We start from the raw sequence: 15884 nt of genomic DNA on the forward strand, positions 1-15884 counted from the left end.
CGCTGAGGAATGTAACTAAGGTTAGAAGCTTTCTAGGCTTGGCTGGTTATTACAGACGGTTTGTTAAAGGATTCTCCATGATTGCTACTCTGATGACGAGGTTGTTACAGAAGGATGTCAAGTTAGAATGGACAGAAAAGTGCTAACAAAGTTTTGAGAAATTAAAGGCATTGTTGACAAAGGCTCCGGTGTTGGTACAACCCCAGTGAGGTAAAAAATTTGTGATTTATAGTGATGCTTCCTTGAATGGTTTGGGATGTGTACTTATGCAAGAGGGTAAAGTCGTAGCTTACGCTTTGAGACAGTTGAAGCCTCACGAGAGGAACTATCCGACACATGACTTAGAGTTGGCTTCCATAGTGTTTGGTTTGAAGATTTGGTGACATTAGTTATTTGGTGGGAAATGCCATGTTTATACCAATCACAAAAGTCTTAAGTACTTGATGACTCGAAAGGATTTAAACTTGCGGCAACAAAGATGGTTGGAATTGTTAAAAGATTATGAGCTTGTGATTGATTACCATCCGGGAAAGGTGAATGTAGTCATCGATGCTTTGAGTAGGAAGTCATTGTTTGCCTTGAGGGCTATGAATACACGGCTGACTTGGTCTGATGATGGTTCGATTGTAATTGAGTTGAGAGCTAGACCAAGTTTTCTTCAACAGATTTGTGATGCTCAGAAAGTTGATAAAGAGTTGCAAGCTAAGAGAATTCAATGTGAGTCCAGTAGTGAACCAAAGTTTTTGAGCAACTCCGATGGTTGTTTGAGGTTTTGTCGTAAGATTTGTATTACGAAAGACACTGAGTTGATTTGAAATATTTTGCATGAGGCACACAACGGTTGTTTGCCAGTTCACCTAGGCAGTAGAAAGATGTATAATGACCTGAAGAAAATGTATTGGTGGAATGGTATGAAAAGTGATATGAAAAGTGATATCTCAGAGTTTGTATCGAAATGCTTAGTTTGTCAGCAAGTAAAGGTTGAACACAAAGTACCTTCAGGTTTACTTTAGCCCATCATGGTCCCCGAGTGGAAATGAGACTGGATTACTATGGATTTTGTAACAGGGTTGCCTTTAACTCCAAGAAAGGGAGATGCCATATGGGTTATTGTCGATAGAATGACTAAATCGACTTATTTCATTCCAGTGCATACCGATTATTCACTTGATAAGTTAGCTGAATTGTACATTGTTGAAATTGCTAGACTTCATGGAGTACCTATGTGAACTGTATCGGATAGAGATCCGAGATTCACTTCACGATTTTGGAAAAAAATTATAATAAGCTTTGGTTACAAAGCTGAATTTTAGCACTGCTTTTCATCCACATACTGATGGACAGTTTTAGCGAGTAATTCAGATCTTGGAAGACATGCTCCGATGCTGTGTATTAGAATTCCAAGGTAGTTGGGAGAAATATTTACTGTTAGTGGAGTTTGCCTACAACAACGGTTATCAGTCGAGTTTGAAAATAGCCCCTTATGAGGCACTGTATAGACGTAAGTACCGAACACCTCTGTATTGGACCAAGCTGAAAGAAAGTTAGATTCACAGAGTTGATCTAGTCAAAGAAACCAAAGAGAAAGTGAAGGTGATTCATGATTTTGTGAAAGTCACTTTCGATAGACAGAAATCCTATGTAGATTTGGAACGGAAAGAAATTGAGTATCAAGTCAGTGGTAGTATTTTTGAAAGTGTCACCATGGAAAAAGGTTTTGAGATTTGGCAAGAAAGGCAAGTTGAGTCCTTGTTTTATAGGGCCGTATGAGATCACCGAGAGAATAGGGCCAGTTGCCTATCGGTTGGCCTTATCATCAGGGTTGGAAAAGATTCATGATGTGTTCGCACGTGATTTCACCGATAGATGTCGAGATTCGACCGGATATGACTTATGGTGAGGAACCGATTAAGATTTTGGCTTGAGAGGTCAAACAATTGAGAAACAAAAGCATTGCCTTGGTGAAAGTATTATGGAAAAAACATGGGGTTGAAGAGGCTATATGGGAGCCCGAGGTGGCCATGAAGAAACAATACCCAAACTATTTTACTGGTAAGATTTTTGGGGACAAAAATCCCTAAAGGGGGGAGAGTTGTAACATCCCAAATTAGGGTCTAGTCAGAACAGTGGTTGTGAGACCACAAATTTGAAATAGAAATGACTATTTTATGATTATTGGATGGTCCATGATACAATTGCATGCTTGTGTGAAATTTTCATGAATAAATTCTATGCCTAAAATGTCCAATTTAACTTTAGAGACTGAATTGAATAAGTTGCAAAATTTGTGTTCTAGAAGCTTTAAGCTTGAAATTTCATTGGATTATTAATTAGAGGCCCTTAAATAGCAATTAGACGAAATTTTAAAAATTTGGACAAAAATGGGCATGAACAGGAAAAATTTGAAACAACGGCCTTATGGGCATTTTTGTCTTTTGGTAAATAAAAGAATAAAAAGGGAAAATGAAGTGAAAATCTTGTCCATCTTCTTCAAGCCATAGCCGAATTTTACAAGGGTTCCATAGTTAGGGTTTTCAACTTTTCAAGATTAATTGTAAGTGCTCCTTAGCCCCATTTTTTATGTTCTTTGCATTTTTAAAGTCCTTGAAGCATGATCTACCCATTCCTACCATTATTTTGAGCTAGGTTTCATGCATGGAATTTGATCCACGTTTAACATGGTTGTATATTGATGTTTGATGTGTGATAAACATCTTTTGTTAAGTGATTTTTAGTGAAAACACCTAAAAAGGACTTGTTTGTAAAATGTGTAAAAATGAGTAATAGAATGGTGAAATAAAGGAAAATATGGGCTGATATGAGATAGAATATGAATCGGCTAGGCTTGTATAACCAAGAAATTACATGCATTTTATTTTACAATCCTAGGGACTAAAGTGTAAATAAGTGAAATGTTAGGGGTAAAAAGATAATTTTACCAAAGTATATGTTATGAGTCGATATGAGTAATGTGTGTATTGAGGAAGTTAAATTTAGCATTATAGATCAAGAAAAACGTGATTCAGGTCTTGATCGGAGGAAAAACAAAGTTTACGAGGATTAGGCTCGTTTCTATCATTTTTGTACCGAGGTAAGTTCATTTGCAAATAATGCAACATATACCATGCTTTAAAAGCTTTAATATTGCATGTATGGTAAGTACATACATATTTAATGTGATGTTGTATCATGTGTTTATTGCCTGAATTGTATCATGAATTACGCTTTGAATTCATCATGAATATGTGATTTAGTGCTATTAGCATTGAAATCGACATTAAGAGCAAGTTCTACAGAAATGTGATATTGAAGAATCCCATTTGAACCTTAGGAATAGTTAGGATACAAGTGACATGTCACTAGGAATTATGTAATCTGAACTCTTTGAGTTGTGTCTGAGTTCATGATATAAGTGACATCCGAACTCATTGAGTTGTTTTAGTTTGGGGCCTTAGCCCTATTTTCAGTAACGGTAGCAGTCTAGGCCTTAGCCCATTTCTGTACAGTATGCCAACAAGGAATCTTACCCAATCCATTCGCTATAGACCAACTCCGTACCAGCCCTACACACCATGTGGGGATAAAATCGATTCACCCAACCCTACACACCAGATCGTACCGATTTCGGGACTAAACTAGTATGTGCAGTAGAGCTGCCTATAATAGGCTTATAGCCTTTCAGTACACTTCCTCCAAAATCATAAATCCTACCCTATGTAATGCAACATAGTATGTACGTGTGTGTAGAATGTCATGCTCAAAATCAATCATACATAATACAGGGGTATTTTAGTCAATTTACCTCATAGGGGTATAATGGTCATTTCATCTGTATAGGGTCTAAGTATACTTACCGACCCAACAGTAGGTCCACAGTCTTCTGAGGCGACCTGTGCAACCCTAACAATCAATCAGTGATAATGGGCCTATAGCCCTTATTGAGACCCATGTGTGCCCATACTTTCGTATGGCCCACAATGCCCAGAATCGGCCTTACCGTGTAGTTTTTATAGCCTGGCCCATAATTTACAACACTTTGTGTAATTTTCCCCGTGTGAGGCCCACGGGCCCATTGGGCCTACACGGCCCAATTCGGCCCAAAATGACCTATTACCGTCTCAGCTCATGAAATTACTCATGGCCATCTCGTCGACACACGACCTTGTTTTACCACTCGGCTTGCCTCACGGGAGGTCACAGGCCCGTGTGGAGTTGACGGTGCACTCTTCGGTTTTCTGGCTTTTGCAATTTAGCAGCTTTTGCAGTGTGATTACACACACATGTTATAGGGTTGTAGCCGAAAATGCTTCTGAGCTCGGGAACCTATGATTAATCACAATCCTTTATTAGTCTCCACTCTCGATAATCCAATACCATAATATTGGAAATGCTTTAGCCAAACATCGATACTTACCAATCAACAATTGCAACCTCCTATTGTTCCAAAACCACGTGCTTTTTCTCCAACGTTTTTACCTTCACAAGCACAATAAGCTGATTCATAAAAATCTTCAAGCCCACATGAATTTATGATGCTTAAAACACTTACCATGAATAAAGAGATCTCTTATAGAGGAAAGGCAATCGGTCTACACCTTGGTTATGGAAACCAAGCCCCTAGCAACATATGAACGAAAAAGGAGGTGTTAGATGACATATCCCCAAGATAGACAAGAAGAAAATAACCTTTTGGCCGAAGAGATACCAAAAATTGAACCTAGAGAAGGAAGCCGAATAAGATTCGGCTAGAGTAATCAAACCAGAACCACTTACCAATCAAACAAGGAGATTTTGGCAAACCCACAGCAATAATCGATTAGGAAAGAGGAGAAGAAGATGTTTAGGCCTTAATAGGTTCGACCAACACAAGAAGAAAAAATGATTTTGAGAGAGGTAGAAAAGCGAAAAGAAGAGCAGAGGAGGCAGTATATTCAGCCTAAGGACGACAACTGACTGTAGGAAGGATAAAGTGGAATCAAAATCGAAATGTAGAGAGAATGGTCTGACCAGAAAAGAGACCAATTCGAAAAAGAACGAAAAGGATTCAGTTAACTAGAGGAGAATGATCAAAAAGGAACAAAGTTGCATCACCCCGAGAAGAGAAAGACCCAAATGGTCATAAATAACAATCAAAGGAAGAAAAATGAAGAACAACGATAAGCACCTCACAAACGCACTTTCGGCTCTAAGAGTCCTATGACAGACTTGGTACAAAGAAGTTTTCCCCATTTGGCACACTACTCCTCCATGCCTTGATCCCCTCCTCAAAATTCTCCCCACATCTCTCCACAAATCACTCCACCGATTTCCCCTCTATCCATATCCCAACTTCCCTCCTTGAATTTCGGCCACATACTCCTATTTCCTTCAACCATACCAACCGCGCAAGCTTCAGAGTTCCAGTAACATACAATCACCTACACGACACAACAGCAAAAAGACACTCCTTGCATGTAGTAGGACTTGAACTCTAGTTCCTTGGCATTACAAACACGCCACTTACGACTAGACTTGCATGCTTACTTTGTTATGATCTCCACACGTTCTGCCTAAAACCATATTGATCAGGGGTAGGGGTTGTAACCTTAAAAAAACAAAATTTTGTTTAAGACAAGACTTGAACCCAAGACTTTCCAGATGCTCCCAAAGCACTAAACCACTAAGCTAGACATGCTCTTATGCCGCAACACACAAAAATAATTTAGCATGGATTTTCGGGATTTGAGAAAAGTTACAATTCTACCCTCCTTAAAATAAAATTTCGGCCTCGAAATTTTCCTGGTCAGAATAGGTGAGGGTATTGTTGTCGCATCGCCTTCTCAGGTTCTGATGTGGCTTCCTCTGAACTGTGATTACGCCATAGCACCTTAACCAGTGGGACAGACTTCCTCCTCAGGACCTTCACATCATGATCTAAAATCTGAACTGGCTCCTTTTCGAAAGTCAGATCTGGTCTAACTTCAATCTCCTCAATCGATACAATATGCGTAGGATTAGAGCGGTAGCGTCTCAGCATCGAGACATGAAACACGTCATGAATGCAGTCTAACTCTGGAGGTAATTTAAGTTGGTAGGCAACCGGCCCCACACGATTCAATATACGATAAGGCCCAATAAACCTTGGGCTCAACTTGCCCTTACGCCCAAATCTCAGTACCTTCTTCCATGGTGAGACCTTCGGAAAGACAAAATCTCCCACAGAATACTCAATTTCCTAACGCTTGAGATCCACATATGACTTTTATCTGTCGGATGCCGCCTTTAATCAATCCCAAACCAAATGCACTTTATCCTCGGTATCAGAAATCAATTCAGGACCCAAAACTCACCGCTTACCTAACTCAGTCAAACACAAAGGAGTACGACACCTACGACCGTACAATGCCTCATAAGGTGCCATCTGTATACTAGACTGGTAGCTATTGTTGTAAGCAAACTCTGGTAACTACGAGTAAATCCTCCCAACTACCTCAGAAGTCAATTACACAACTCTTTAACATATCCTCCCATATCTGAATCACTCTCTCTGACTGACCATCTGTCTGAGGATCAAACGCAATATTGAAATCCAATCGTGTACCGGAGCTTCATGTAACTTCTTCCAAAACTAAGACGTGAAGCGAGGATCTCTGTTAGATATTATGGACACTGGTACCCCATGCAGTCTCACAATCTCAGATACATACAACTTAGCCAGTTTCTGTAACGAATAATCTGTACGAACTGGTATGAAATGTGTAGTTTTGGTGAACCGATCTACGATGACCCACACTGAATTTTTCTTAGAAGGCGTTAGAGGTAGTCCACTTACGAAATCCATAATTACTCTTTCCACTTCTACATTGGAATCTTAACTGGCTGAAGGAAACCAAAAGGCAACTGATGTTATGCTTGAACCTGTTGGCAAGTCAGAGATTTCCCCACAAAGTTGGTAATCTCACGCTTAAGACCCGGCCACCAGTATACCTCACGAAGATCTTTGTTCATCTTATTTCCACCTGGGTGTATAGCATAGGGGCTACTATCTGTCTCCCGTAGTATAGCTTGCCTCAAATTAGTATCTTTACGTACACAAATTCTACCTCGAAAACAAAGTACCCCTTTACCATTTAGCCCAAAATCCACAGTATTACCATTTTCGATCTGATGGAACTGAAGGCCCAAAGACTCATCCTCCAATTGTTGACTCTTAATTTGGTCAATCCACACTACTTTAACTTGGAGTTTAGCCAACAAACTACCATCATCCAATAAGCTAAGACACGTAAACATTGCTCTCAGTTCAGTCATAGCCCTACAGCTCATTGCATCGGCCACCACATTGGCCTTACTAGGATAGTATTCGATTGAACAGTCATAGTCCTTAAGCAGCTTTATCCATCTACGCTGCCTAAGATTTAACTCCTTCTGAGTGAGGAGATACTTAAGGCTCTTGTGATCTATGTAAATGATACACTTTTCACCGTACAAGTAATGCCTCCAAATTTTTAATGTGAAATACTATTGTGGCCAACTTCAAGTCGTGCGTAGGGTAATTCACCTCGTGAGTCTTAAGCTAGCGCGATGCATAAGCTACGACCTTACCCTTTTGCATCAACACACAACCCAAACCAACGTGTGATGCATCACTATAAACAGTAAATTCTTTCCCAGACTCTGGCTGAATCAAGATAGGGGCCTCGATCAAAGCTTTCTTAAGTTTCTCAAAGCTCTCTTGTTGCTCATCAGTCTAGTTAAATAGCACATCCTTTCATAGCAGCTTAGTTAAGGGTGCGGTAATCAGTGAGAACCTTTCTACAAATCTTCGATAGTACCCAGCTAGTCCCAAAAAACTACGAACTTCTGACAAAGTCTTAGGTTGTTTCCAATCTAAAACAGCCTCAATTTTTCGAGGATCAACCCTAATCCCCTCAGCATATACCATATGACCCAGAAACGTTACCTCACGTAACCAGAATTCATACTTGCTGAACTTGGACTATAGTTGCTTCTCTCTCAAAATTTGTAGGACTAGTCGGAGATGTTCATTATATTCCACTTCAGTTCTTGAGTACACCAGTATGTCATCGATAAATACTATAACAAACCGATCCAGATAGGGTTGAAATACTCTGTTCATCAGATCCATAAAAGCTTCCGGTGCATTTGTCAATCTGAATGGCATAACCAAGAACTCATAATGACCATAACGAGTCCTAAACGCCGTCTTGTGCATGTTAACCTCTTTAACCCTCAGTTGATGATACGTCGAACGAATATCTATTTTAAAGAAAATCGACGCTCCACGCAGTTGATCGAATAGGTCATCAATCCTTAGAAGAGAATATTTGTTCTGTAATCAATGCACATACATATAAATCTATCATTCTTTGTCACAAATAACACTGGTGCTCCCCACGGAGACACAGTAGGTCGGATAAACCCACGGTCCAGTAACTCTTGAATCTGGGCCTTAAGCTCCATAAGCTTCTTCGGTGCCATTCTGTAAGGGCAATGGACATCGGAGCTGTACCAGGAAAGAGCTCAATCCCAAACTCGACTTCATGTTCTGGAGGTAAACCCGGTAGCTATTCAGGAAAGACGTTCAAAAAATCCTTGACCGTTCTAACATGCCTTACCGAAGAGTCCCCAATATCTGAAACACTGACGTAAGCCAAGAACGTGTCGCAACCCTTGCGAATCAACTTCTCGGTCCTTAGTGCAGAAATTACATTACTTAAATTGTTTTGTCATTCCCCAATTACCACTACCTCCTCATCTGTCTCAGTTCTCAGTACAACCTATTTAGTGACAAAATCCAAGCTTACCCGATGTTTAACTAGCCAATCCATGCCCAGTATTAAGTCGAATTCCCCGAAAGGTAGCTCTATGAGATCAACTAGAAAGACAACTCCTCGTATATCCAAGGGAACATTTCTAAACAACTTATTTACCTGAACAAACTATCCTAGTGGACTTATAATAGTAATTCCACTCGGAGTATTCTTAACTGGAATCCCCAATTTCTCAGTAACAGTGCAAGCAACATAAGACTGGGTGGATGCTATATGTATTAATGCAGTATAAGGTACTTTATGGATTAAGAACGTACCAGTTATGACATTTGGAGCATCCTCGTCCTCTCGGTGATGTGCAACATAAACTAGTGCCAGTTGTCTCACCTCAGTATAACCAGCACCTCTGCCAGGTGTTTCGCGACCATGACCCAAACCGTTACCAACTCTGACCTGACAACAGCCTCTCTATGGCTGCTGAACACCTCTCTGCGGCTGACCTGTACCCATACTAGTAGCTTACATTTTATTGGACGTTCGCGGAAAATCCTTAACCCGATGCTCCAATGATCCATACCTCAGACTTGCACCCAACTTCCTCCAACATTCGCCCTGATGGTGTTTTCCATAATCAGCACAAAATTGCAGTCCAGCAGTAGCAACAACAGGGGCCTTAGCTTTGATTGGTCCATCAGCTCTGGGCTTTTTCTTAAACCTCTGAAAAGAATTTAAGGGCTCAGCATCCCTCTTACCTCTGTCTTTCTCTCTGTTTTGGCGCTCAACACGCGTCATATCCTTGGTGATTATTGCCTTGTCAACCAATACTGCAAAATCCCACTCCCTCTAAGGAGCTATCAAAACCCTTAAACCATCTCTAAGGCCATCCTTAAATCAAACACACTGCTCGTATTCTGTTGCCTCTATCCCATGTGCATAGTGGCTCAATCGTAAAAATTCAGCCTCATATTCAGCCACTGTCCTATCTCCTTGAGTTAAGTTCAGAAATTCCTTTCTACGGGCATCCACATAGCTGACACCCACATATTTAGCCTGGAAAGTAGTCTTGAAAAACTCCCAGGTCAAACGATTGGCTTGAGTTGTAACACCCTGAATTTGGGCCTAGAAGTTTTGGGCCTTAAGTATGGGAGCGGTTGAAGGCAGCTTATAATATTACATTGTGCGTGAAAATTTTGTAGTTGAAGGCTTGTTTTAGTGGTTAAGTGTCTTTGAGAAGTGTTGGAGAAGTCACGGTTCAAACACGGACTCTAGCAAAAATTTTGGTTTAAGATGAATCATACCACAGGTGTAGTAGGTAGGCCTTAAGAATATTGTTGGAGAAATTGTGACAGAAAAAGCCTTGTGGCTTAGTGGCAAGTAGCGTGTGGAGCATTTAAGGGGAGGCATGGGTTCGAATCCCATTGCAAGCAAAGAGCATTTATTTTGCTAACAGGGGGCGACAAGAGTTGGTGTTGAATTTAAACTCTGATGATGGAGGGATCCCACATCGGGAAGCTAACATAAGAGTGGATGCGAAGCTGGCTTTAAATAAAGAGAACCATGAGGAGAGTAAAGGTATGCTTCTTGGCTGATCCCTTTCGCTTTGTGGCGTGCTCGGTTGGGTTGGGCGCCGGCTAAGGGTGCTCGGAGCATGGATTAACTCCAGTCTCCAATCAGCTGTGTATTTTCTCGCTACTCTAGCTGTAGGATGGCTACTTCGGGTCGCGATGGGCTGAAAGGGGCCATGTGGGCCCAATGGGCCTACGGGCCCAATTGGATAAGTTGTTTGATTGTGTAGTAAATATTGGACTAGGCTAGGTGAATCTCATATCTGTGGCTAGATTTGGGCTAAAAGGGCCACACGAGCGTGTGGGCCCATTTCGGCCGAGAAAGGGCTTTAGGCCCATTCGTATTGTTATCCCTGTTTAGAATTTTTTACTTTACCAAATTACCAAAATACCCCTGGTTTGTAAAATTACTAAAATACCCTTGGTTTATAAAATCACCAAAAGACCCCTGGTTTGTAAAATTACCAAAATACCCTTGGTTTACAAAATTACCAAAATACCCCTGGTTTGTAAAATTACTAGAATACCCTTGGTTTATAAAATTACCAAAATACCCCTGGTTTGTAAAATTACTAAAATACCCTTGGTTTATAAAATCACCAAAATACCCCTAGTTTGTAAAATTACCAAAATACTCTTAGTTTACAAAATTACCAAAATACCCCTGGTTTGTAAAATTACCAAAATACCCCTGGTCTGTAAAATTACCAAAATACCCTTGGTTTGTAAAATTATCAAAATACCCCTAGTTTGTAAAATTACCAAAATACCCCTGATTTGTGAAATTACTGAAATACCCTCAACCTGTAAAATTATTGAAATACCCTCGACTTGTAAAATTACCAAAGTACCCCTGATTTACAAAATTACCGTTTTACCCTCAATTTACAAAATTATCGAAATACCCTTGTAGGGTAGAAATATCGAAATACCTTTGTAGGGTAGAAATACCAAAATACCCCTGTAGGGTAGAAATACCGAAATACCCCTATAGCGTAGAATTACTAAAATACCTCTGTAAGGTAGAATTACCGAAATACCCTTGTAGGGTAGAAATACCGAAATATCCCTGTAGGGTAGAATTACTGAAATACCCCTGTAGGGTAAAATTACCGAGATACCCTTGTGGGGTAAAATTACCATTTTACCCCTAGGGTGCTAAATACCTATTTTGCCCTTGTGGGCAAGTGGTGACTTAAGGTGTGTGGTTGTGGATTTGATTGTGAATATATGTTGGTGATATGAATGCCTTGGTGTGATTGTTTGATTCAAATATGGACATGATATTACGATTACGTATGTTGTATGCGATGACATGTATATCTGTTGCATGGGATATGGGTTATATTGATGAAGGAAGCGTTCTGGCAGCCTCGCTGCAATCTGGTGGCCTCGCCACATATATCTGTTCTAGTGACTTCGTCACAATATCTGGCGACCTCATTTTGCAATCTGGTAACCGCCACATATATATATTTGTTACGGTGGCCTAGCCACAATATTCATATCTGGTGACTTCGTCACAATATCCGCGACCTCATTGTAAATTACGTGGTGTGTGGCGGATGGGTGGGTCGAGTTGTCTCCCACATGGTGTAAGGTTGGTGCGGGGTGTATCTGAGATGGATTGGGTTGGGTTTGCATTCACGTTCGATTCGATTACATTACGATAATCGATTCGATTACATTACCTAATTTTGATTACGGTTACGGTTACGATTTTGTTACCCGATCATCGATTCGATTACATTACCTAATTTTGATTTTGATTTTGATTTTGATTACGTCACCGATTACGATTTTGATTTTGATTTTGATTACGTCACACGATTCGATTACGATTACGATTCGATTCGATTCTAGTTTCGATAATGTTTCTTATTACGTAATGGGTTAAAGCCCATCTGCATCTGTCTGTTTTAGTGGGCTAAGACCCAATTGATCTTGAAATGTATGTAAGGTGGGGCGGACTTTTAATTCTTTTATATGGTGATGTTCCTTTTTATAGTAGGGATTTCTGCTGAGTTTTGTAAACTCACCCGTTTATTAACCTTCGGTAATTTCCAGCCTTAGACGGATCGGAGCTGCGAGGGGCTCGGAGGAAGCCATACACACTGTTTATTTTATAGTTTTGATTATTACTTTTAAATGTTTTATGTGGGTTGTAGTAAAGCCGTTGTAATTTTCTGGATTGCAAATTTGAAATTTTACTTATTGTTCTTATAATTGCTAGTATTAGAACACGGTTTTCCAAAGCAACTACTGTTGTTCAAAACATCACGTATCCGCAATTGTTTTTAAATCAAGCTTCCGCAATTGCCAAGATTTTTACAAAGTTATTAAGAATGTTATTCAGCTGAGGTTTCTAACAAGGTTTAAAAAGGGTATAAGTTTTTAATTATTAAGAAGGGTTTTTAATGGAAACATGGTTTTCGAAAAACCCTTCAATGTGACATGCCAGATTCGAGCCAAACTTTCAGGCCGGGTTTGAGGTGTTACATGAGTACCCTCTTTGAGGGTAAGCCATGACTGGTAAGCTTCATCTCTCAGTAGAGATACTGTACCTTTTAGCTTCGAATTAGGGGTACAGTTAAGATCATCCATGATCCTTTCTGTGGCCTCTATCTAATATTTAGCCACATTAAGGGGAACTCTAGCAATATCCCTAAATATCTCTGTCCTATTAGACCTGAGTCATTCTGTAACCGACCCACAGCCTACATTACCAGTTCTATGCCCAACGACCCTTCCCAGAATCCTCAACATTACTTGGGACAATTTTTCGTCCCCAACTGCTCGATTTTGAGACCCTGTCTCAGCCATAGGTGAAGCTGGTGCCTCTCTAACTTTCTCATTAGGCTGGTGTCCAGAAGACGAAGACCTAGTTCGAGTACCTCTACAGCCTCTGCTACGGCCTCTACCACGAGTACCTTTAGTGCTCATTCTCCACTCGCGCTTTTATCTGTATTAAAAGTTTTATGCTAGTTAGTTATTATTCCAGTGTTTATTACAGATGTTTTATGAACAGTATTATTTTAGAGTTCATTTTCATAATTCACCGTTCGAAGTTTACTCTAACTAAAGAATTTTTCGTACAGGTTTTTTTTACTTCCTAAAGTAGTCTCAATAATATTTCTCTATCGTTATTTTAGTAAAAATAGTCAGAAGACTTATAGGATCGGCACAGAGACTCGGTGTACCAATCCTTCAGTAAAACTTTTCCAAGGTTTTGAAAACCCAAACCCATAGCTAAGTTTTGCAACCTGGCTTTGATACCACTAAATGTAACACCTCAAACTCGGTCTAGACATTATTGTCGAATCTGTGATGTGACATTGGAGTGTTTTTCCAAAACACAAATTGTCAAAAAGTTCCGTTCTATATAAAAACTTCTTTAGATTCTAAATAAAAGGTTAGGATAACTAGTTCCTTTTGTTTTAGTTTGGGGGCCTTAGCCCCATTTTCAGTAACGGTAGCAGTCTGGGCCTTAGCCCATTTCAGTAAAGTATGCAAACAAGGAATCTTACCCAATCCATTACCCAATCCATTCACTACAGACTAACTCCGTACCAGCCCTACACACCATGTGGGGATAAAATCGACCCACCCAACCCTACACACCAGATCGTACCGATTTCGGTACTAAAGTAGTATGTGCAGCAGAGTTGCTTGTAATAGGCTTATAGCCTTTCAGTACACTTCCTCCAAAATCATAAATTCCACCCTATATAATGCAACATAGTATCATACGTGTGTGTAGAATGTCATGCTCAAAATCAATCATACATAATACAGGGGTATTTTAGTCAATTTACCTCACAGGGGTATAATGGTCATTTCATCTGTATAGGGTCTAAGTATACTTACCGACCCAATCAGAGGTCCACATCAAATGCGAGGCGACACATGCAACCTTAATGATTAATCAGTGATAATGGGCCTATAGCCCTTATTACGGCCCATGTGTGCCGATACTCTCGTATGGCTCACAACGCCCAGAATGGCCTTAGCCGTGGAGTTTACATAGCCTGGCCCACAATTTACCACACATTGTGCGATTTTCTCCGTATGGGGCCTATGGGCCCATTGGGCCTACACGACCCAGTTTGGCCCAAAACAGCCCATTACTGTCTCGACTCATGAAATCACTCATGGCCATCTCGTCGACAACACAATCTGTTTTTACCACTCAGCCTACCTCACGGGCAGTTATAGGCTCGTGTGGAGTCGACGGTGCACTTTTAGGTTTTTCTGTAACATCCTTATTTTCGGATTTATTCGTGGTTTTCAATATTTTATAAAGACTTTAAATTTTTGCATTTGGATGTGAAATTAATATTTTGAGTAGGTAAATGGGCTTATAGAAGGCCCATGTGTTGGCCAAAACTCGGTTGAATTTTTAAAATTTTGGACTTTGGAGTTAGGGGTTCTGGCTAGGAGGCCTTAAGTAGAGTTGTGGGTAAATTGCATCACAAAAAGAGCCTTGGTAAAGTGGCAAGGGTGACGCCACTAGGCTCCTAGAAAAGTGGCGTGTGGAGCTTTGGGAAGGCAAGGGATCGATTCCCTGTGTTGGCAAATAGATGCATTTATTTTTTTAAGTGCGGGGAGGGTAAGTGTTGGAGTTGGTGGATTACGCTAGAGGAGAGTTGGATCGGTTTGAATGCTTGGATTAAGGAGGGATAAGGGAGAGATTTAAGGGATTTGGATGAGGCTAGGAGTTGGTCAATTATGGGAATTGAAGAGGGAAAAATCGGCGGGGGGTTATGATGTTAGTATTTGGCACTTAGGGTATTGAGTGGTGCCGTTTTCTTCGCTTTAACACCTTAGGGTTGTTTTCCTCTCTATTCCTCCGTGGCGAAACTATCACCTATCTTATTCTTCTTTCTTCATCTTTCTTCTCCAAAGCCGTCCATCAAACCTGCTTATCATCAGCACCTTTGCCGAAATCACAAAAGCCGAAATCCTGTGGTCATTGCTTGTGCTGTTTTCCTCAAAGCCAGGTTCTCCTATGTCTTTTGTTTTTATTAATTTACGATTATCTTCTCTCAATCCTAGATACTTGACGAAAATTCTTCTTCAAGGTCATAGCCTCACATTATCATCTCCTTCACCACCCAAAAGCCGAAAGAACCATAGATTTGGGGGCTTATAGCCGAAACTTCAAGACTTTGGGAATCGAGTTCTACCGTCGTTTGATAGATAAATCTGCACCGGATTTTGAGGAAATCAAGTAGGAGTAAGGGGTAAGTACTTATCATCTCAGATTTGTTCTTATTTTGCGATGTTAAGAAAAGCCGAAGTCCCTAAAATTAGGGAGGCTGTCGATTTGAGCATAAGGATCTAAGGGTTTATAACTAATGTTTTCTCTCGGTGATTAGAGTCTTCTTAAGCGTTGGATCAAAAGCGTGAATCATTGGAGCAATCGGATTCGGAGCTAGCTATCGATTTTGACAAAAAGGTAAGGTTTCAAAGGCTTTTAGGGACATAGTTCGATCATGGATAAGTAGGTTGTGGGTTTAGTGATTATGGTTTGTAAATAAGAACT

Source organism: Gossypium arboreum, chromosome 12 (genome assembly GCF_025698485.1).
Source record: "Gossypium arboreum isolate Shixiya-1 chromosome 12, ASM2569848v2, whole genome shotgun sequence".
Taxonomy (NCBI): Eukaryota; Viridiplantae; Streptophyta; class Magnoliopsida; order Malvales; family Malvaceae; genus Gossypium; species Gossypium arboreum.